Genomic DNA, 23,998 nt, shown 5'->3' on the forward strand with positions numbered 1-23,998 from the left:
GGCAACCTAACCCCCGACGTAAGGGGTCAGGCTGGATGACAGTTCAGGTCATTTCTGGTAGTGAAATTTTGATCTTCGGTGTAATTCGAATAGACATCTATCAGAGTTCCAGGCTGAGGGCTGGCTAATATCTGTAGCCGGAAGAAGCTGTTGACAGGTATTGTGTCAGGCACTTTATGTATATTATCCCTTGTAGCAAACCGCCTTGGAATGTTTTGTACAACCCTTGAGGCTCAGATGCCTCTTAGTGTTTGCTTTGATCATAACTAATGAGCATGTGGCTTCCTGGTAAACATGGCATTACAGGCTCACCAGATACTTAAATCAGAGCATAATTAGCCCAGGTAAAAGATGCATAAACAACAATGTATGTAATCCTCAATTGTGCAAATTGTTATTTCCTGTTGTGCGTATTAGTTAGTATTTCTTCCTTTGTTGTGATGTAATTTGTATATTATTTCTATTGTTTAAAACAAGATAATAAGCCATTATTTGCAGGCTCCCAGGGAGGGGCAATCAGAGCCTGACCTGGGGATTTCTAGGCTCTTCTTCCCCCGCATTCCTTCCAGGTGTGTTCACCCAGGAGAGTTCTTCAGAGTGTAGACCACAATAGACAGAACAAGAAGTGGGCCTTAGTGGTATGTTGGGATCACCAAACTGTTTCCCCAATAAAATGCCGAAGATACCAAATAATTAGAGTGATTTTTGCAGCACACCTGTCAACAAATGATGCAGTTTGATCAGGTTCAGGAGTGAGTGCAGATTGTGGAAGCGGAAGATGGAGAGCAGGGCGCAGGGGCCACCCCCCCCCCCTTCTTCCTGAGGCCACAGGCTGCAGAAAGCATTCTGCCTCCTCTCTGGGACCAGCAGCAGAGAGATAGAAAGAGCGCAGCCTTAGGAGTCCATCAATCGTGAATATAAATCCTGGCTCTCCTTTTTACTAGTTGAGAGTTTCAGATTTCTCACCCATCACTAGGGATAATCAGATCTATGGTAGGTACCACGATGGGATTGCTTTAAGGACAGTGCCCTGGCATATACATATCCTCAGGGCCCTGGAGACCTGAGGGCCAGGAGGTGGGGAAAGCACTAACCCAGTGCCCAAGAAGGAGCAGCAGGCAGGGTATCCAGGGAAAGAATTTGAGAGCAGGTTTCTCAATCCAGGACATGGCATATTCAAAAGAGCAAAGTGACAAAGAGGCAATTTATAGAATAATATCTACATCTAGCAGGGGCTAGGAGATTGCTTTTTACAGAGTTCAGACATTTGCCATAGTTTTGCCCCATTTTCTGTCTTTCTCGTTCTTCCCTGTCTTTCCCCTCATGAAGTATTTCCCAAAAGGACACTGTCTAGCTTGTCTGTGTCCTGTGGCCCTTAGTGTTAGAAATGTCTCCTTGTCAGAGCCTGGGCTTGTGCCCTCTCTGCTCAATGCAGGCTGAGAACATGTGGTCCCCACACTCTAACTGGATCTGGGTAAAAGCCCTTCATATATTTGAAGACAGTTATTAAATCTCTCTTCTTCAGGCTGAATCAATCAAATCCCTTAACGTTTTTGAAGAGATAGTTTAGAAATCTTACCTCACCTTTGCAGCTCTCTTCTGGACTTTTTTCAAGTTGCGCAGACAGACAGATACGATCGAACCTGATTTGCTTCATTCTAAAATTGTAACATGTGCAGAGCAAGTATTACCTCCGTGTTTGGAGAGATGGTCAAGTGACGTGCCCAAGGCCAAACAGTTGATTACAAGGCCCTGTTGGGTCCTGACCTGGACCATGGCCCCAATCATGGCCCCAATAATGAGTTTGCCAACATGACAGAGACCTCCTTGCTGCTTTTAAGATTTTAGTTCTTTTCTTCAGAATGCTTTTTACAGAAATAGGAAGGTAAAGTTTTTATTTTTGAATCCAGAGATGACCTAGAGAGTCCCTTTTATAAATAAGCAGATCTGTTCTCCACTCTCAGAAATGAAAACTTCCATGGTCGCAGTTCAGGAACTCAGGCTCTCTCTACAGAAAGAATCCATAACTAAGTCTTGGTTCTGCAACGAGACTGGACTCAAACCTCAGCAGGTTTGTAATCTGTCTTACCTGTGTCTATGGTAAGCATTAGAGCAGTGCCTTCAGGGTCGAAATGGAGGGGTGGGACTTCCTCTTGAAACTCTGCCTCAACCAGTGGGAGGCTTCTATCTAGATAACATCTTTCAGACCCCAGAGTCCCACTGAAGCTTCGGTTCACAAGAATTCTACCTTTTTCCTTAGAATTTCTGTAGTATTTAATCTGATGCCTTCTGATTGTCAGGTAATTAAGAAGAACCATTCATTCAAGTGAACAGTACTCACCAATTCACTTTAACAAATGTGTTTAATTTGGTGCCCGTGCTGAGTTTGGGGACTGGGAAGTGGAAAGTGAGAGATGGTGTTTACAAGAACACATGGCCCTTGACTTCAAGGAGCTTGAAATTCAATTAGGAACCCCAGACTTACCTTGGATATGAACATGTGGTTCCCATACTGTCACTGGCCCTGGGTAAAAGCCCTTCATATATTTGAAGATAGTTACAGGACAAAAGCGTTAGGAAACAATGCAAGTCAATATTACATTGAGTGACTAATTGGGTGTCACCTGGAGTTCTCCAAATGGGAATAAATTGAAGCTGGAATAATGCAGGGAATTTCAAGGAAGAGGTAGGGCTTGGGCTGAAAGGAAAAAACGGGTAGACTGGATTGACGGAGAAGACGCGAGGAGGCCGTTCTGAGTAGAGGGGATCATGTCATCATTATCAAAGACAGCTTTCTTATTTTTAGGTAAGGCTGGTATTGACACCGTAAATTAAATAGGTGCAATTTGTGTTCTCAAGGAGCTTTCAAAGAAACAGTCATCAGTATTGTAGATAGAGACTTTCATGCTATGCAAACAAGAAAATGAAATACCTTAAATGACTGAGCTGTGTTTAAAGGGTAAAGCATGTGTCTTCATGGTCGAGGCCTCTCACTCACCTTGGCCCCCAGGGAGGAGAGATGCTGCAGATCAAGTTTGGTCAAGTCTGGGACATGGAGTAAAGCCCATTTAATAAGCACAGGACTTATTAGGTGATTAGAAGGCCAAGCCCAGGTACAGGCATCCCTTTGTGGTCTGTTCTGCATGTTCTCTTGGACCTCCCTCAGCAGTCTCGTGGCGGCCCATGGTAAGCACTCTACCACCCTCAGCATTCTCCTCCTCTCCAGCCTGTCTAGCCAGTGTCCCAGCATCAAGCCCTGACATTCCCACTCTAAAAGCTCTTTTCAAGTTCTGTTCAGTCTCTAATGAGAAACATTGCTTGAGAGGTTAAAGAGAGCCCTTACCCTCCCAAATAGGGGACGTCAAAGCCAGGCACCCACTCTAAGGAGCTGATTGTTCTCCCTTCTCTGAGTTGCTCAGGCAATAAAGTCATGGTCCTTCTCACCCCACAGGGTCCCCAGACATTCATGGACAAGTTAGATTTGCCAGTAGCGTGTGGAGAACAGAAACAGCCACGGCATTTGATAAGAGTGAAATTAACAAAAGCCAGATGTTCAAAAACATCGATTTTGCAATGTGTACCCCACCCTGCATAACTACTTGCCATTGATACTCAGTCTCCAGATTTTTGGCTCCATTCTTTGTCCTGATGGAATACATGCCTGTTCCTAGAAGTGGCCATATGCACCAGATGAGACAGGGGGAGTCAGCTTGAAAGCAGTGAGTACCAAACCCCCATTAAGGGGTTTATAATGTCACAGAGAGACAATGCTAAAGTGTTTGATGAGAAATAAGCCAAGAAACCCTCATTTCCTTCCAAATAGGCTCGAGATGCACAGCAGTTCCTCTGAAATGAATCATCCACGGTTAACAACACCAACTGCCAACCATTAGCAGATGAAAAACAGAATTGAATCCTGAGTGTTTGGAGAGCAGGGCTCTTTAGGATCACTCCCAAAGCCTCCTTCCTCTCTGCCATTAAGGGAGCAGAGATGTGCATTTTCTATTGACTTGTGTGCCTGTTTTACTAATGAACTAATTGAAGGAGGAGGAGTCATGTTGAAGAAATAAGCTTATAGAAAGGGTGGGTTTATAATAGATCCTTGGTAAAGAAGTGAGCCCCATGTTTCCTGGCATGGTCTCTGATTCTGCCTCTGTTGTCTTGCTATACATCATCTCTGTGCCTTCTTTATAAGAAGATTGTTTCGGGAAATTCATGTTTGCAGCTCAGATCATACTGGGTCAAAGTGGCTTATAATTTAATCATTTACTGTTGTTGATGTCCTTGTGATTTGGCTTAAAACAAAAGGGTATTTCCATTCATCTAACCTAATTTAGAGAGTTGTCTTTCAGGACCAATTACTTTATTCTTTTATCTAGTTGAAATTGGCCAGTGCTGACAGTTTTATTGATTTTCCTTATTACCTAGCTTCGTTGAAACACTCACATTTTCACAATCAAGTGCACTCACCGTCTTATTCGAGTTGCTAACCCTGGGGCTTTTATCTTTCTCTTTTATTGTAAACCTTTGGTGTGAGTTTACCCGCACATGCACAACTGAGAATGAATGTCTCTGAATCTTCTCTTCCATCTCCCCTTGGTCCTTGGTTTCCCTCATTGGAAGCATTATGTATTTACTTATCTAGAGAATACTAGGTCCTGGGACTGTAGAGCTAATGAAGATGGTCCCTGCTCTGGGCTATCTGTTCTCTTAAAGAGGGAGGCAAACAGTAGACCAGTAAGCACAGTAATGTGTTTCACCAGTTGGGTAGCTGTTGGGAGAACAGGGTGCAGTGGGACCACCGTGGAGACTGCTCTTTCTGGAGTAGGCAGTCAGTACATGACAACCACCAACACTTCCATATGCTCTCATCAGCTCCATGGCAACCCAGAAAGGCAGGTAATAATGGTTATCCTCCTTTCTGGGTTGAGGAAACAGAGCCACTGTCCACTGAAGGTACATCTGGCCAGAAGATAAAATAAAGGCAAACAACTGAGACTTGATTTACCAAAATGTGAACTCAGGAAATACATTTGATTTATACATTCATTCAACCTATGCCAGTCACTCTTTCTGGTGTTGGGGGCACCTAAGGGAACAGCGAAAACTGAAATCCTTGCTTTTAGAGGCCTTCCAATCTAGTGGACATGCTTGTGGGGTGGGAGCTGTCTTTGCAAGATATATCACACGCTGGGAATAGCAGTCGTCTCTGGGGAAGGGAAAGGGTGAATTTAGAAAGGAAGGAACCTTTCTTGTCAATGCCTATCATCTTGGTTTTCTTTCCCATTTATGTGTATGAGCTGTTAAAACAGTTAGAAAATTTGAAAAAAAATCAATTAAATGGAAATGTGACCATTCCATTACACACAGAGACTGTGACTTACCCATGGCCAGAGGCTCTGACAGATTCCAGAAGACCTAGGTAGAGAGGAATGACCTGCAGGATCCACGGCGTGAACATCTAAGGACAAGATGCTCCAGGCATCCACGATGCCCACTTCATGTTCTCTAGAGCTCAACAGACCTCTCTGCTTTGCAGTGGGATATACCAAAATCAAGGATTCCCTCAGATTGTGCCTGTTGCCAAGGACTGAGCACCCCCGACATGGGGAGGCAGGTGGACCTGGTAGCCAGACTCTCATGGAGTGAGTGATGGATGAATTATGCACACAGAGCATTAATTCCAGGGAACCGCTGGCCTCTGCGTGCCCAGCCTTGATGTAGAGAGGCTCACACTCCTCTGGGTGGACAATCCCATGGGAGCGTTTTGACTAGCACGGGCCCCTGCTCTCTAGCATTTAGGGCCACCTGCTGCTTATCCCAAGCTTGGTCATCTCCACAAACTGAGAGGCTGCACTAGCTGGGGTGCCTTCTGCCCAGCTAAGTAGGGCACACTGGCTGCCACTGGGTCATTCCTCCTCTCCAGGCACTCAAGTCTGTCTGTTTCCTGATACTGAGAATAATGGTGATGTTTCATTCGGAGAGCTGTTCTCTGCAGCAGGAACCCATGGCCTCAACTATTAGCCAGGTGTGAATTCTTTGGGAAATGTCAGAAAGAGTGAACTCAGGGCAAGTTTGCTTTCAGGTGTATATCTGTGTTATTGGGACTAGGATTTCAGAGACACCTGCATTTTTAAAAATATATTTTTATTGAAGCACAGTCAGTTTCAGAGACACCTGCATTTTAGCTTGTGTACCACAATTAGTCAATTACTGGATGTACCAATTGATTCAACAGAGGTATATGGAGAGTCTGTTGCCTGCCAGGCACCATGCCAAGAGCTGGAGAAACAAAGATGGAAAAGACATAGGCCTTCAAGTTGCTCCCAAGCTAGCACATGTCCAGCAACTAGTCATCTGTTCTACTTGGACCTCAGTGGCCTCCATGGTACACAGAGAAGGCGTGGGACTAACAGCCCCTTGTCCCTCTGCAGTTCTGAGTTAAAACCAAGAGGAATTTGTACAGAGCAGAACACCTGGAAGGAGGAAGGGAAAGAGAACAAAAATTTGAAGCCAAATCTCTGTCCAGAGATTATTTTATTTAAACCAAAATCAAGCTGCCATTTTATCATCCCTATTTTACAGATGGGAAAACTGAGGCTTAAAGAGTTTTAAGACTGGGAATCACCCAGAACCTTTGAAAATGCAGCTTCTGACTCAGCGGGCCTGGGGTGGGACCTGAGATAAGCATTTCTCACCAGCTCCTAGGAGGTGCCCCTGATGCTGGTCCTCAGACAGCACTTTGAGTAGTGAGAAGTTATAAGATGTATAATTTCCCCTCTGAACCCATTTCTGTGGGATTGAAAATTAAGAGGGAAGTCTACTTTCTCTCTTCCCCAACTTCCAACCATTTCTTCCTTCTCAAAATCAATACCTTTGGATCCTTTTTTGTTTAGTATCCTTTCTCTCTCCATTCTCCTTTCTTCTGGGAAAGAGCTGAGAAGGCACTTGGTATATTCCTAATGAGGTAGCCAGTGCCTGGGTCCTGGTGTTCCAGTCCTGGCTTTAATCATCTGTAGAAGGTCAAAACGTATAACGTCGGTGTTCTTCAGCTAGGAGAACAAGCACCAATTTATACCAGGAAAACAAAAAGCAACCAGTCAGGATATTGGATTTTTTGTTTTGTGTTTGCTTTTCTATAAATACCCTCAAGTATTGAGTGGTGCTTGAATTTGATCCCACTGTGCTAATTTTCTCCTGGATCCTGGGGCTTTAATTAAAATAACTCACCCAGGGACCTTGCTAGAACTTACCTCTGCGCGCTCGTCCTCCAAGGTAGGCAAGTTGCACCTGCGTTTAATGGATGGAGAAACACAGAGGGAGTTCTGGATTAGGTGCTGGGTACACAGTAGGGACATAATTTTTTACTTGTCGAATAAATGAATGCATGATGAAGTGAAATAACAGGAGAAAGTGTTGCTTTGAAAGGAAACTATGGAGATAAACAAGGTGTTTGGACTGACGTTGCTTTGAATAATCTGTTGTTTCACATTTCGTTGTACAGCCAATTTCACTGGTGGGCACGGGCCTGCACGGTTAAGCTTTCTGTGCCTGGTACTTATTAGGAGTGTTCTGAGGCCACCTCAGAGCCTCCACACACACCAAGTCCCCAATTATAATACCCTGTCACCTCCCTGTTAATTCGACTACTTCTCTATTCTTTCAAAATTTGATTTCAAGGTTCCCTCCTCCTGGGGGCCTTCCTACGCTGGCCGACCCACCCCACCCACTGGTTCACACACTGTATCCCCTCCCACACTCCTCTGTGTCTTTCTGTACAACTATGTACTCATATATTTATATTGTATCTATAACTAGAGTCCTGGTTTTACCCTGCCTACCCCAGTAAGCCACAAGTTATTCAAGGGCAAAGACCTCTGGAAAATGGGCTTAGAGCTGAGAGCTGGCCCCATAATATAGCACTGAGCCTAGAAGGCTGTCCTGCCATTTGGACTACACAAAGCCAGACTGGGAACAGGGGTCATCTCTGTACTTGGCGCCTCTTTGTCCACTGGGGACCCAGACCAACCAAAGCCACCATGAAACTAGCTACCATGGAGGCCTGGACAAAATCCACGGAAGCCTGGATTATCGTGGGGCCTCAAAGGGCTGAGCACAAGGCCCCCAGTTAGTTACACTGAATTCAGCATAAGCAGCTTTATGATGAAATGTAGTGGGAGCAACCCCTTTTAGTGAAATCGGAAGCTTGGATTCTGTTCTTGGCCTTGCTTCTAATCAGCCAGTTGAAGGTGAACAAATCATTGAGTGTTTCTGGCCCTCAGTTGGACTGCACTGACGGCATTAAGATACTATGATCCAGTGAATGCTTAGGATTTTGGATTCTCTGAGTGAAGACTTTCTGAATACAAGTGTGAGCCAGTGAGAAGGTTTCCTGATCTCTCTTTATATTTATCACCACGGAGCCAGACTCAGTTATTCCTCGCCGAAGCACAGAATCCTGAGTAGTGGGTGAGACATAGTAGGTGTCTAAAGAATTTAAAATGTGGACAAGAAAAGAAGGAGAACTTATCCTGTGGCTCCTTAGGGCAGCTTGGGGACCAGAGGGGTAGAAGTTCCAGGGAGGCAACTTTCAGCTTAGTTTAGTAACTACTTATTAGCAGTTAAGTACATTTGAGCAGTCAGTAGGGAGCTCTCCATCTCTGCAGGCTGAATGAACATTTTAAAATATTGTAGAAAAGATTCTTCTTCTAATGGTGTTTTGTAAGATCTGAGTATCTGTAACATAACTTCCGTAAGTATCTACAAATGGCAAATAATAAGGCAAATGTTTATTTTATTTGAAAAAAATCCAAGGTCTGCATGGAAAAAAGGCAGAGAAAAAGAGTGTATGAAATGGGAAAAGGGGATCAGTTGGATCTCAGCATCTATTTACAGAATAGTTCTCCTTCTTGAAAATTTAGGCAAAAATGGAAATGTTAAAACTTGAATCTTGTTTCCAGAGATCTAGGGAAGGATTCTATTTGAATGGACCTCAAATTGTGTGAAGACGTTAAGTAGAAAAATCTCTTGTAACATCAGTATTCACCCCTTAATTCTCTCTCACACGTGGATGGATGTGGAGTTCACTTAGAGTGGTCCATTGGTGTGCGTCTGTGAACAAGTCCATCTCGGGGAAGGAAAAGGGCCATAGAGGCCCCTGACTTGAGGGAAAACATCATTTCGTCATGCTTTTTCATGTCTGCTGGGAGGTAAGGATTTTCTCCCCAAATTGATAAGGGTATTGCGTGGACGCTACAGAAGGGGAAGGAACTAAGGTTTCTTTGAGAAGGGTTTACTCAACCTCTTGCCCTGAGAAAGGGTTCGGTTTGGGGTCGATAGATTCTCACTGTGGTGAGTGATGATTGCCATGAACAAGCCAAACAATTTAATGCCTGTGTGAGGTGGGGACACCAGGAAGGTGGTTGGCCCCCTCCTCCCACCCACCATTGACCTACTTTGTCTAATGCTTGAAATTACCTTCAGAGCTTTCACATTAATAGTGTGTTTTGATGCCATTAGATAGCTAACTCTTCCTTCCCTCAAAAAAAAAAAAAAAAGACCAACCCTTGTAGAAAGATGAAACCCTAAGCCCTCGAAGTCCTTTAACCTCCTTGTGCATTGAGGACCAGCAGCCAAGTTTGCAGTCCCCTCATTTTGTGCATGATGCTTTCTAAAAAAAGCATGTCTGAAGGGCAAAGGAGTGAAAGCTTGAATAACTGAGTTAAATGTTATAATGGGAGATTCCCTTCCCAGAAAATTAAAATATACTGTGAAATTCTCTCATGTCTCATTGTGTAGACACAATTTTTAGTAATATTGCCACCATCTTTTTATCTCATTTGGTCATCCGGGCAGCATGTCAACCTGCTTAAGTGCCAGGAGGATCTAACTGAGGCTAAACAGGGGCCTTTGCTGCCCCCTGAGGACCCTTTGCTGATTTGCTGTACTAGACTCTCTTCTCTAAGGGAGAAAAGATGCACCTTATCATAAGGTCAATATTTTCACTTTTTTCCTTAACCATCATTCTTATTTAACAAAAAAGAACAGGAGGTAATAAACTATTCAATAAAGGCACAAGTGCTTTCTTTAGACTCTAGACCCCAAGAAGGCCAGGCCTGTGTCTATTTTGGTCTCTGCTGTACTTTCATGGCCCTAGACAGTGCCAGCGTACCACGGTGCTTAGGAAATGTGTGTTCTGTGAATTAATGAGTGACCGCTGTCCAGGTAAGTATGGCGAATGTGTGGAGGCGGCAGTGTGGCTCGGTCAGCAGAGAGCACTGCTGTGAGATTTCACTGCTGGCTGATGGTGCGTGTCCATGTTTGGCCTCTGTGCTGTTTGAAGTCAAAATGTACGTAAGTCAAGAACTGCCTGTAATAGGTGGGTTTGGGGTCACGAGGGCCATCGGCAGTGCGCCTGGAGCCTGGAAGACAGACTTCACCTGCTTAATTACAGATGTCCATCTAGCTACTCAACCTCTCCCTGGCTGTAATTATGGCCCTTGAAGCCACTAGACTGCCAGGCCAACTAGAAACACCTAGCTCTGCCTGTAGAGGGACCTACTTTGCTTTTATTTTTAATTTTTTAAAACAGAAATCAAACCAGTGTCCTTTGGACTCAACACTCACTGCCTGTACGGCATGAAGCCGTCACCAGGCTTCCTTGCCTTAGAAAACCAACAAATGATAATTCTTTTGTTTGACTTAGGGAAAAAAATACCCACTGTGATTTGTTTCCCTCATATCAATCTGTCCTTTGGGAATTAATTTAAACCAGGCTTATCCTCCCTCCCTCCTGCTATATGTACCTATGAGCCAGATTGAGAAAAAACATTTCTGTTGCCTTTACAGCCTTCGGACCCTTCACTGACCTTGTCTTTACCTTTTCTTCCCCAAAGGTAACTACTATTCTGAATTTTGTCTTAATTTTTTTTCTTGCATTTCTTTATGATTTTACCACCTATATGTATGTTTTCTTAAATAATATATTGTTTTGTTTAACCTCCTTTTTAGCTTCATTTCAATAGTACCACCCTACATAAATTATTTATGATTCATCCGTATTGATGTGTGACTGTAGTCATATTATTCCATTTATTAATATCTCAGAATTCATTTATCCATTCTCCTATTCATGGATATCTGGCTTATTTTCAAGTTTTTGTTATTAGGGACAATACTGCATTCTGGGGCACACTTGCATCTATAGTTTCTTTATGTTATTTACTTAGGTGTGGAACTGATGGTTCAGTAGGTCTGTGTAGTTCAACTTTACCAGGTAATGATAAATTATTCACTAGGTAATGATACATTGTTTATTAGGTAATGATAAATCGTTTTCCAAAGTGACTGTACCAAGGGATGCTACCTCCTGACATGTTTGCAGTTTCCAGTTACTTTACACCGTCAAAATACTCAGTGTTATCAGACTTTAAAACTTCTGCCATTGTGGTGGGTGATATATTATTACAGTTTTGTATTTCTCTGATTATTAATGAAATTGAGAATCTTTTCATGTATCCACAGGTTTTTGGTCTTCCTGAAAAATATCTGTTCATTCCTTTTGTGCATTTTTCTATTATGCTTTTTTTGGTCTATGTCTTATTACTTCAGATGCAGTTATATTTGTTGCAAATATCTCCCCCTAATTTGTGGCTAATCTTTTCGTTCTCTGTGTGGTTTTCTGATAAATAGACATTCACAGAATGAAACTCGGTGGGTGGACCTTTAACAAGTCATTTTTCATGTCTGGGCTTCTGTTTCTGCTTGGGTAAATGAGCACCTGATGCCTCCCACCCCCTAACTCAACAGGGAGTGATGGCAGAATGGGCTGAGATGCACAAAGGCACATTTTGAAAGTAAAGCACCAGATACATAGATAGAAAACTAGTTTTCCCTCTGTATTATCATACTGCCTCCATTTGTACACCAAAACATACTCTCTGGGAGTAATTTTTGGTGTTCAGCTGCTTTTTTAAACTGCACTGGCTGTCTTTTTAAATTATTGTTTGTTCACTTATCTGTCTGTCCCTCTAGAATGTAAGCTCCAGAGGGCAAGAATTTTGTCATACTTGTTTATCATTGCATCCCTAGCAACCTGGATAGTGCCCAGCACACAGTAGGTGCTCAATACTGTTTATTCAATGAATGACTGAACCAGTGGTATTAGTAGTAGTCATGATAGCTTTGTGATATAATCATCCAAATGCTGTATTTAGGATTTGCTCCTTATTCAAATAACTTTCAAACTTATGTAGTGTATTACTTGATGTATCTCTGGTCTTTTCCTTTCCAGAGAGGGTGGATGGAGTCAGAGGTAGGGAATTGTGCCCTGGGGAGCTGAGAGCTCAGTTTTTAGACTTGTAGCTGGGGCCCCCTGATGGGCTGGCACTCCTCTGAGGACAGATTTCTAGGGTGAGCCCAGAATTTCCTAGGCTATTTTTTTTTTTTCTCCTTCTGCATGGTCGCTGTCAAATTTGCTGCTTTTTCAAACCCAGTTGGCTTTTGCTCTGTTGCTATGGAAACCAGAGCTGGTAGTTTGGGGGAAATGAGTGTGCATTTGAGTGCTGGGGGAGGGGGTGTTGGGAAGTGGTGGAGAACCAGAGCTGGGTGGTGGTTGTGGACAGTGAGTGAGGACAGGAGGAAGAGACAGAAGTCTCTGTGAGGGCCCAGCCTACTTGGGCAGTCACTCTCTTCAGAGAGCTTTTGATTTCTCCTGGTGCACACTTGGGGAACAGGCATTTCTTTGTAGATCTGCAGGGCTCCTCTGGCTGCAGTCCAGCCCTTCAATGGAACATCTGGAAAGCCTTGGCCCCTCCTGGTGCCAAAGCCACTGAGCCCTGGAGACAGAGATCAATGACCTCTTCTTGGTGGCTCCTTAACCCGTGTCCCAGACAAGCATTTTTGGGGGAACCAGTGAGTAACACAGATCTTTGATGCCAAGGCTTGTGTGCTGTTTTAAGAAGACTTTCACTTTGGCTAAAAGGGTGGGGGGCAGAGAAAGGGTCTGGGTAGGAAAGCAATGAGAATTTGGCTTTTCAGGAAATCACAGCCCAAGTGGGGAACCCTGCTTCCTACTCACTGGTTTTCTGGCTGAGAAAACAGCAAGCTGAGCTATTGCCTGATGTCAATGCTCCTTCCTGCTGGGGCTGATTTTAAGGGTGAGGGTGGGCTTGAGGCTAGAGACTAATTTGGTTCTGACCCCCACAGGCAATCCTTGCAACCCCTAGGAGATAATTCTGAAAAAGTACAGAGTGGTTTTTTTTTTTTTGCACATAATTTATCACACACTGGGTTGTGCTGAAGACAGTGAAAAGAATTTATGATGTATAATAGATTGGTATAAATATGCCACGTAATTACCTTTTCTGCAGTAATGTTTTGTAACCCAAATGTTAGGCTGCACATTTAATATTTATCATAAAAATATATATACATAAAAAAGAAAAAATATAAAGAGTAGAATGCCCTTAATCCATCCTTCAATAAATGGCCTCTTCCTACTTGAGGTCAGGTGCCCAAGGTCAGTTTACCTTCAGTGTCATTAAAGTAAGAGCTCTTTTATTCTTACCTTTGTTTTACACATAGTAGGCACTCAGTAAGTGTCATTTGAACTATTGATGGAAAGGTAATTGGAGTTTCTCTTGACCCAGAAATTTCTGCTGCAGGTTTATCCCAAGGGCAAACCTGCTCAGGTTGGTAAAGACACATCACTAGATTTGAAACAGAAAAATATTGGAAACAGGGTAAATGTCTATAGCTAAGGGGCATTTTGTACCTCCCTATAATAGAATAAGCAGCCATGACTGATTTTTATAAATTCATGGGGAACTATGGTCAAAATAAATGGTTAGATTAATAAAGTAAGTTGGAATAATATGTATAGTATGATGTTATTCATGCAAAAAGAAACGCACGTACATACACACACAGTAGGTTTGTGTACACAAAAAATTTTTACCTCTGAGAAGTAGGAAGGGGGCCCAAAGGGCTTTTGCTCCCCGCTTCATATCCTTTAAACTCACTGACATTTTGCCTTGAGCTTATAAATATTTAAGATCAGTTCATCTCAATTCCCCATTGTATTGCCACCCAGCATACATGTTACCTCCTCCTTCGCCCTTCCAGGTCTCAGCACCTGCATAGCATCTCCTAGACCCCGCCGTGGTGTGGCTTGGTGTCCTTTTTGAAGCCCTGCAGAACTCCCTGGTGATGCATTAGGCCTCTCTTAGATTGTTCTCTGCCTTGTTTTGTGGTGTCAACTACTCTCCAACCAGACCATCATGAGGGAATATGGCACTGTGCACAAGAAGGCAGCAGGTGCTTCCCACCTGTGCAGTCTGAGCGGCAGGGGTCTCTTTGCCCAGCTCTTTTGGTTTCCTGTGTCCCTGCAGCCGGACTCTGACTCTGTGGCCTATTCCCAAGGGCTGCAGTGCTGGGAAACCTATTTCCCCGTCATCCTGCAGGTGACGTGAATAAAGGAGCGAGGCCCAGGACTTTGGGTACTGCTAGGACTCAACCGCAAGCAGCTTGTTACCAAATCAACCCTGCTCCGCCCACACAGCTGTGCGTGCGCCCGCTGCACGCACACGCAGGCACGCACGTCCGCGCATGCTCACGCGGGCGCGGCGCTCACAATCCGCCGTGCCGCGCAGCGTGCGCCTCGGCTCCTAGCTCCACAGATTCTCCGTCAGTGCTGGAAGCTCAGGTACCCTCCCGCCTCAGATTTGAGTGTTCTGGCTGAGAAACATTTAGAAAAACAGCTTTACTGGTTCTCTGTTCTACTCCCTGGTGCCAGAGGCTCCACAGCCTCCTCTCGCCGATGTGCTGGGGCCCTGCTGGAGGAGAAGGGAGGAGTTGGGGGTAGTATGTGGTGTTTGAGGGGCTGCGGGGTTGTGGGAAAGGGCAGCCGGACTCACAGTTTGTCCTAATAATGTGGGTTTGGGACCTGGGGAAGGAGGGTATGCCGAATTAGCCTCCCCATTTCCTGACATCTTATTAGCATTCGGCCTAGAGCTTACTGGCTACTTTGTTTGGAAGACTTGACTCTTTAGGAGGTTGGAGGGTCTCAGGGCCACCCACTGTGTTGCCTATATAATGTGGCTCTTGTTACTTCTGCCTAAAGATAAAATCACTCGTCCGGGTCCTGAGAGGGCTTAGAGTTTTGTCTTAGACACAGGCTTGTCCGCAAACGCAGCACTGGGGTAAAATAACACTTGGAGAGACCTAAAGGCTGCCCCATTGTGAATCTCTGAGAGCTGCAGGGGTGCTTGCCCACCCTTCCTCCTCTGCTGCGTGCTCACGGGTCAGCTCTGGGGATACAAAGACGAGCCATATACCATCTTTACTCCCAAGGAGTTCACTCTTTAGAAATACAACAGAGTAAGTGCAATACAGCGTCAAAGGGTTCGGAGCTTTTTCTGTTCAGGGTTTATTGAGGCTAAAAGCATAGGCTAATCAACTCTACCTGGCTTGGAAGAGGCTTGCAAGCAGAGATGGGTCTTTCCTGGTGGCAAGGTCACAGGTGGCAGGCTTCTTCTGAACGTGTAGGAGAAGGACTCTACAAGGTGGGCAGTAAGGATGGGACCATGTGCCTGGCTGACCTAGAGATGTGTGGAGGGCAGCACGCATCCTCCTGGGCCAGTTGAAAGGCCATGGAGATTGAAGGATTGACTCTATCCATAGCCCATCTAGACTAGCTCTTCATTTTTCCAGATTTCAGTGTCCTGACCTATAGAATGGCAACAGTGAAACTGCCACATTATTTAGAGGAGGAATGAGTCTGTCTTTGCCATTTAACTGGTTAGAGAGTAAGCCAGGAGTTAGCATGGGGTCTGAATGCTTCTGTCCCTGGAACAGCTGCATTCTGTTCTCCAACTTGCTTTCCACGCCAGATAAGCGTCCTCAGCATCAGACCCCTTGACCTGGGGGCTTTCACTCCTCTGACATTGGGTGCAGAGTTTTCTGTATATTCTGGACACACATTCTAAGAGCAGAAGATTCAGAGCTTTGCTCCAGTATCAGAAGAATTCAGAACCTCAAAAAGCATAATAATTGCTTTGGAGAATGGTCTTGGGCCCTACCATGCCACCCTGGTATAATCTTTTTTCTTGCCCCTCCTCCGCCAAATATTTAGGAATGAAACACTTAACACAATAGACTGTTCTTAGCAATTATTTTTCACTTGAAAGAAATGTAAAACGTTATAATTAAAATATTTCTAAAATGTAAACTTGGTTGCCTCCTTAAGGAGAACATACTGAACACAACTGACGTGTTTAGTATTTTGGACATTTTTACGAACATCAATTATCAGCCTGAATTTTTCTAAAGGCCCCTGGTTGCTTTGTTTTTAATTCCTCCCCACCACTCCTACTTACTTGTTCTATGTCACGGATTATAAAGAGATATCTTAATTGATGTATAATTGTCTGTGTGGGAGCCCGAGGATGGCTTCAGCTTCTCTTTTGAAGTGCTCTTTTTATAATCACTGCTCGGGCAATGTGGAGTTATGTTCTAGATGCCATGATAGTGGGTCTTGAACTTGGGCATGTATCAGCATCCCCAGGAGGGCAGGTTAACATACAGCTTGCTGGGCCCTACTCCTAGAGGTTCTGATTCTGTAGGTCTGGGTGAGGCCCCAAAATTTTCATTCCTAACCAGTGCTACACTTTGAGAACCACTGTTTTAAAATAGTACTTCTCCAATTTAATGTGCATACAAGCCACCTGGGGAACCTGATTGAAATGTAAATCTGATTCAGAAGGTCTTGGGTGGCCCTGAGTCTGCTTTTCTGATGAGCTCCCAGGTGATGCTGATACTCCTGGTCTGTGGAACATGCTTTCTGTAGAAAGACTTTAAAGTGGGGGTTCTCAGTGCTGACCACACATTCGAATCACATGAGGAGCTCGTGGAAAATTGAGGGTGGAGGAGGGAAAGGAAAAAGTTGTATCTCCAAACAGAGAAACCTGTATTTCTAGAGGTGGAGCCAGGGCATGGGTCCAGCTCCCCAGGTGATTGGATGTGCACTCAAGGTTGAGAACCTTGTTCTCAAGATTGTTGAGTTGCTGAAAGTCTGTCCTCTAAGGAAATGGCTTGTTACAGTATTGAATATTTGATTGACTAGTGTTTGGCCTCCAACAGTGGTTACACATTTGAATCATCTGGAAACCTTTAAAAGATATTGATACATGAGTGAAATAATATGATGTCTGGGATTTGCTTCAAAATAACATAGTGGGAAGAGAAATGGGTGAGTATCGATTTGTGCTATCCAGTATGTAACCACCAGCCACCTGTGGCTATTTAAATCGAAATTAATTAAATTTAAAAAACCCTGAAAATGCAGTTCCTGCATGACACCAGGTACATTTCAAGTGCTCGTTAGTCACATGTGGCTAGCTGCTACCATAATGGACAGTGCAGATATGGAACGTTTCTGTCACTGCAAAAAATTCTATTGGTCAGTGCTGGTCTGAAATGAGATTGGCCATGCGTTGATAATTGTTGAACCTGAGGAGTTCCTTATCCATTACAATGTGTCAATTTCTGGTGTACAGCATGTTTCAGTCATACATGTACAATACATATATTTGTTTTCATATTCTTTTTCATCATAGGTTACAAGAAGAAATTCTATTTTGTATGTAGTAATTAGTGTTTGCACACAAACTCCCAATGTTTGCCTTCCCACGGCCTTTCCCCCTGGTAACCATAAGTTTGTTTACTATGTCTGTGAGTCTGTTTCTGTTTTGTAGATAAGTTCATTAGTGTCATCTTTTTTCTTTTCTTTTGTAAAATGTTTTTTAAAAGATGCCCAGGCATTAAGAGTAAGGGCCCAGGCATCAGTGGGGTTTTGGCAGCTCCCCAGGTGATTCCAAGGTTCAGCCAGGGTTGAAACACCCTGGGCTAATTGAATAGGTGATCTTAAGAATGATTAGAGCCAGCTGTGTTCCTGGCCTGCCTCACCTTGACTCCATTGTTTGGTACCTGTGCTTTTTCTCTCATCTGGTTAATGAGGGTGGAGGTACTTGTCCTGCTTTCCTCTCAGATATAGTAAAATCCAGAGAAAAAAGAATTGAAAAGGCTTTGGAAAACATCAAGCACTGAAGACACCTAAGAGGTTTGTTTCTTTTCCTTGTTCCAAGTCATACTCCAACTTGGAGCGGGGTTGCTGGATAACACAAAGAAAAATTTGGGAGACTCAATTCAATTTCAATTTTAGCTAATCTGCAAAAACCTAAAAAAATTTTTTTAGTATTAATATGTTCCATGCAGTATTTGGGACATACATATACTAAACAGTTATTTGTATTTTATCTGGAAACCCTATCTTGGCACCTCTTTCCCAGCCCACAGCAGGTAGAGGTTCTGAGCTTCTCGTTGTTGCTGCATGTCCCTGGGGCTACTGGCTTTGTGTAGGGGATTTTTCTGTTAACCATCATCATGAAGGACAGCATTTCTAAACCTCTGATTTGAGATCAGGTTAACTGAGTTGGAGAGTTTGTTTCTAAAATTCAGAGGAGAAATGCCCATTCATTTAGATCTTGTTTGACTTCTTTCACCAGAGTTTTGTAGTTTTCCTCATGTAGATCATGTATATATTTTGTTAGATGTATACCTCTGTGTGTGGGATTTTTTTAATTTGGTGCTACTGTGTTTTTAATTTCAAGTTCAGATTGTTCATGGCTAGCAAATAGGTAAACAGTTGACTTTTTTATATTAACCTTGTATTTTGCAACCTTGCTCCAATTGTTTATTAATTCCAGGATTTTTTGGTCTATTATTTGGGATCGGTAGTTGCCAGAGGGTGGGGTTGAGAGAGGGGAGGGAGGGAGAAATGAATAAATAGGTAGAGCAGAGGGAATTTTTAGGGCAGTGAAACTATTCTGTATATAGTAATGATGGGCATGTGTCATATATTTGTCAAAATCCATAGAACCTACAATAGAGTGAATCTGGATGTAAACTAGGGATGTTAATGTATCAGTATTGATTCATCAGTTGTAACAAATGTATTGCATTAATACAAGATAGATAATAATACAGGAAACTTTGTGGGGGGCAGAGGGTATTTGGGAACTTTGTACTTTTTTAAACATTTTTTATTGAGTTATAGTCATTTTACAATGTTGTGTCAAATTTCAGTGTAGAGCACAGTTTTTCAGTCATACATGAACATACATATATTCATTGTCACATTTTTTTTTTTTTGCTATGAGCTACCACAAGATCTTGTATGTTCTTCCCTGTACTATAAGTATAATCTTGTTTATCTATTCTACATTTTAAAATCCCAGTTTGTCCCTTCCCACCCCCAGCCCCCTTGGCAACCACAAGTTTGTATTCTATGTCTGTGAGTCTGTTTCTGTTTTGTATTTATGCTTTTTTTTTTTTTCCTAGATTCCTCATATAAGCGATCTCATATGGTATTTTTCTTTCTTTCTGGCTTACTTCACTTAGAATGACATTCTCCAGGAACATCCATGTTGCTGCAAATGGCATTATGTTGTCGGTTTTGGTAACTGAATAGTATTCCATTGTATAAATATACCACATCTTCTTTATTCAGTCATCTATTGATGGACATCTAGGCTGCTTCCATGTCTTGGCTATTGTAAATAATGCTGCTATTGGGGTGCAGGTGTCATTTTGAAGTAGGGTTCCTTCTGGATATATGCCCAGGAGTTGGATTCCTGGGTCATATGGTAAGTCTATTCCTAGTCTTTTGAGGAATCTCCATACTGTTTTCCACAGTGGCTTTCCTTGCTTCCCTCTCCCACTCTTAATGATTTAGATGTCGTCTTTTACAATTTTGTGTTTATTCTATTTGTAATTCATGGCAGTTATCTCCTTTCCAGTTATGAGTTTCTCATTTTTGTAGCATCCTGCTTCTTTTCTATTTAGAGTAGACCTGTGAATATTTCTTTTAGCATGGATTTAGTGTTGCTAAACTCTCCTAGTTTTTGCTTGTCTGTAAAATTCTTTCTCTCTCCTTCTATTCTAAAGGATAGCCTTGCTGGATAGAGTATCCTAGGCTGCATCTTTTTTTCATTCAGGACTTTGAATATATCTTGCCACTCCCTTCTGGCCTGTACTGTTTGTGTAGAGAAATCAGCTGAGAGCCTTAAGGGGGTTCCCTTGTAACTCATTCTTTGTTTTTCTCTTGCCTTTAGGATCATTTCTTTATCCTTGACTCTGGCCATCTTGATTATGATATGTCTTGGTGTGGATCTGTTTGGGTTCTTCCTGTTTGGGACCCTCTGAGCCTCCTGTACTTGGATATCTGATTCCTGTAGGTTTGGGAAGTTTTCAGTCATGATTTCTTCAAATGCCTTTTCAATCCCCTTTGTTCTTTCTTCCCCTTCTGGAACCCCTATTAGCATAGATTGGCATGCTTTATATTATCCCATAGGTCCCTTATATTGTTTTCATTGTTTTTTGTTTGTTTTTCTCTCAGCTGTTCTGATTGGGTGCTTTCTGTTGTCCTGTCTTCTAGGTCACTTATTTGTTCCTCTGTATTATCTAGCCTGCTTTGTACAGCCTTTAGGTCAGCTCTTATCTCAGCACATGAGTTTATTAATTCTACTTGGTTCTTTGTAGCTTCTATTTCATCTTTGACATATTTTATATCTCTAAGCACTATTTCTTTTAGTTCCTTCAGTACTATGATCACTCCTTTCTTGAAATCTTGATCTAGTAGGCCATCAATGTCTTACTTCCTTGATCGTGCTTTCAGGGGATTTCTTTTGATCTTTTAATTGGGAGTGGTTCCTCTGCTTCTTCATATTGCTCATATCTCTCTGGCACTGTGGCTTAAGGAGTATCAGTTATCTAGTTCTCCAGGAGATGGTGTGCTCTTAATGATTTTATCGAAAGGTCTTTGTGTCTTCACCCTGGTTCGTGAACTCAGCTTGTTGTTTCCAGAGGCCCTCTGTTGGCGCCCTTGTCTGTGCTGCTCCCAGTGGCTGTTGGCTAACAGATCATGCCCCCTCCCAACACTGGGTCAGGTGCTGAGCTCTTAACCGGTGGGCGGGCCACTCCCCCTCCCAGCACTGTGGTCAGGTGCTGCGTTCCTGCCAGGAGGGTGGTTGGTCACCCGCCCTCTCCCAGCGCCGTTCGCTCTGCTGCTCTGTGCAGCTGCCCGCTCCACTTCAGGTTGGCGCTACGAAGGCAGGCTCGGGGAAGACTGCAGAACGGCCCCACCCCTGCTCTGGGCCAAATCTCAGCTCCTTGTTTGTCTTGGCGGCACAAGTTCTCTGAGGTGCCAGGGTAGAAAGATCCTATCTGCCTCAGGCTGTAAACAGGTCTCAGTCCTGCCTCGGAGGTAGCAGAGCCCCTGGGTATGGATTCAGGTCCCGGCCGTGCCCCTGCCCAGGGGCTGTGCACAGGAGGAGATGGCGGCTGTGGCTGCGCCTCGCCTCTCTTCTCACGAGATGAGCCAGTAATGGCAGCGCAGGTCTGAGGAGACAAAGGCTACGGCGTCTCTCCCCCCAGGGCACACCAGCCATGTTGCTTTGCTTGTTTTGCAATTTATGGGGGACTGAGGTGGTTCTGCTCTGTATCCCCTCCTAGCCACGGCGTGCAGCCCCCTGCAGTCCCCTGGGGCTGCCTCAGTGCAGCCGCCCCAGTCCTCCACCCAGCTCAGGCGGCCTGTCCCGGCCTCTGCTGCTGGCTTGCGTCTCGCGCTGGGTGTTGCGGGGACCCTTTGTGTCCGTTTAACTCAGTTCTGTCAGTCAAGGGGTGCTTGGGGCAGATCTGAGCCTCGGAGGCTCCCCCTCCATCCTGCTGGCCTCTCCGTTGGAGAGGGGAGACCCAGCAAATGAGTGCCAGTCCTCCTTTGCCGCTCCCTCCCGGCGGGACCGCTCCCGCACTGTTTTGCTTTTTCTTCTTTCTTTTTTCCTTTTCTCCTACCAGATTTTTGGCGTCTTTGTCTTTTGAAGAGGGCGATGTTCTGTCGGAGTTCGGCAGGTGCTCTGGTTGGCTGAGTAGGTCCGTAGATGTGAGTTTAGGTGTATTTGTGGGAGAGGGTGAGCTACGAGCGTCCTTCTACTCCACCATCCTGCTTCTCTCCTCTGGGAACTTTGTACTTCCTGATCAGTTTTTCCACAAACCTAAAATTGCTCTAAAATAAAGTCTCTAATTAAAAAAAAAAATTGATACAGGACCTTGGTGAAATGAAGATGCCCAGGATTGTTTGGCATATTTTGAATCTTCCCTCAGCTGAGAGAATGACCTGCATGATTATTTGATCATGTGATGAACCTGGGTGTCACTTAGTTTCTTTCTTGATGTTTAGTCTAAACATGCTGTTTTTTTGTTTTTCTCCATGTCTTTGGGACCTTGAATGGATCTGTGCTTCCATAAGGTGCTAGCCTTTTTCTAGAATAAGAAATAGATTCAGGTGACGGGTACAGTATTCATAAAATAAAATCCCATATTCCCATCCATGTCACAAAGAGAGTGGCTCAGAAGGAGTGGAAACTTTCATTTCCTCTTCTGGGAGATGGGGACCATAGTTCTCGCTCTTTCTAGGGCTGTGGTGATTAAATGAGAAAAGGCATGTTAAGTGCTGGGTGCATCGTGAGACTCAGTGATAACAAAGATCCTAGATCTTTGGAGAGAATAAACGTGGGGGACCAATGGCACTTAAAAGGAACAGGCTTCCCAGAAGATGGTGAGTGAATGCTCCACCTCCAGAAGCATTTGGGCAAACAGTGGGGCTCGGTTGTGAGGGATATTGTGAAAGGGACTTCACACAGAGTGGCATGTGCCAGGAACCTCCAAATGCTTCTTGTCTTCAAAGATTCCATGATGTCCTGTTCCGAGGGACTGTAGTTGGATGTGGAACTATCAAGCAGGCACCTCAGTTAACCACTGAGATGGGACCCTACCCCCAAGTGACTGGCCTGGTCTATTGGCCCCACCTCCCATCCCTGGAGGGGAAAATCTCATTTGTGTGCGACTCTGGCTTTGAGAGCAGGTTGACCCATGCACCTGCAGCTGGGACCCAGGACCTTTGTGCGAAGGTGCATTTAAATGGATAAAACCCTTTACCTGTTGGAGATTAAACACTCTGTGAGACCTGTGGTTAGATAATCCAACACTGAGAAGGGGAAAAATTTATAAATAATTGTTCTGTTGCTCTGTGCTTCTTCTCTTGATAGAAATTAAAGCATGTTTTCTCAGCAGCAAGGGTGATAAAAACATCTTCATAGGAGTTGGTTTTTTCCTGACTCCTTGAGAGCAGATGATTTAGAGGCATCTCCGCAGGAGATTAAATGGAATTCAGGTAAACAGCTGAAGGATTTACATGGGATTACGTTTTTTAAAAAGCCATCCTAGGGGGTATTTTCCTTTGCAGAGATGAGGGTGCAAAGTAGTAGCTTTGGAAGGCAGGTTAGTGGTGGAGAATGTACTTTCTCCCCAGTCCCCTCCAGAGACAGTGCCCAGAGATGGGACGCAGGCCTCTTTTACACCTGCCGGAATCATCCCCTTAGATGCTGAGGTGTTTGCTGTCTGTGTCTAGTGACCAAGTGGAGAAAGTGCAACTGGAGGGCCTTGGGCCAGCCAGACAGTGACCCACAGAACTCCTTCCTTGTTCCACAAATGTATTAAACACCTACTGTGTGCCAGGCATGGGGGCAGGCACTGGGGCTGCCACGTGGACAAAACCCAAAAATCTCTGCCCTCATGACCCTTACCTTCTGGCGGGGAGAGAGAGACTACAGACAAGTAATTGCTACATCGTTGTAACTGCTGAGGAGAAAAAATGAGGCAGGAGAGGTGGGTGTGAACTGTAGGAGGTGAGGACCCCGAGAGGTTAAGGGACCAGGGAGACCTGTGGTTGAAGTCCTGAAGGAAATGAGGGAGTGAGCCCTGCAGGAATGAAAGAGGAACATTCTGGGCAGAGAAAACAGCAAGTGTAATGGCGCTGCAGGCAAAGAAGCGCATGTGACTGGAGCCAAGAAGACCAGGAGACAAAAGGCAGGAAGCAGGTCAG

General features: G+C 44.1%; 1 protein-coding gene across 2 annotated transcripts in view; it reads left to right on the forward strand.

The window, feature by feature from the left end:
• PRKCE (protein kinase C epsilon) overlaps nucleotides 1–23,998 on the forward strand; it is a 470,104-nt gene that overhangs the window by 178,058 nt on the left and 268,048 nt on the right. The window lies entirely within an intron of this gene.

Source organism: Camelus bactrianus, chromosome 15 (genome assembly GCF_048773025.1).
Source record: "Camelus bactrianus isolate YW-2024 breed Bactrian camel chromosome 15, ASM4877302v1, whole genome shotgun sequence".
Classification (NCBI taxonomy): Eukaryota; Metazoa; Chordata; class Mammalia; order Artiodactyla; family Camelidae; genus Camelus; species Camelus bactrianus.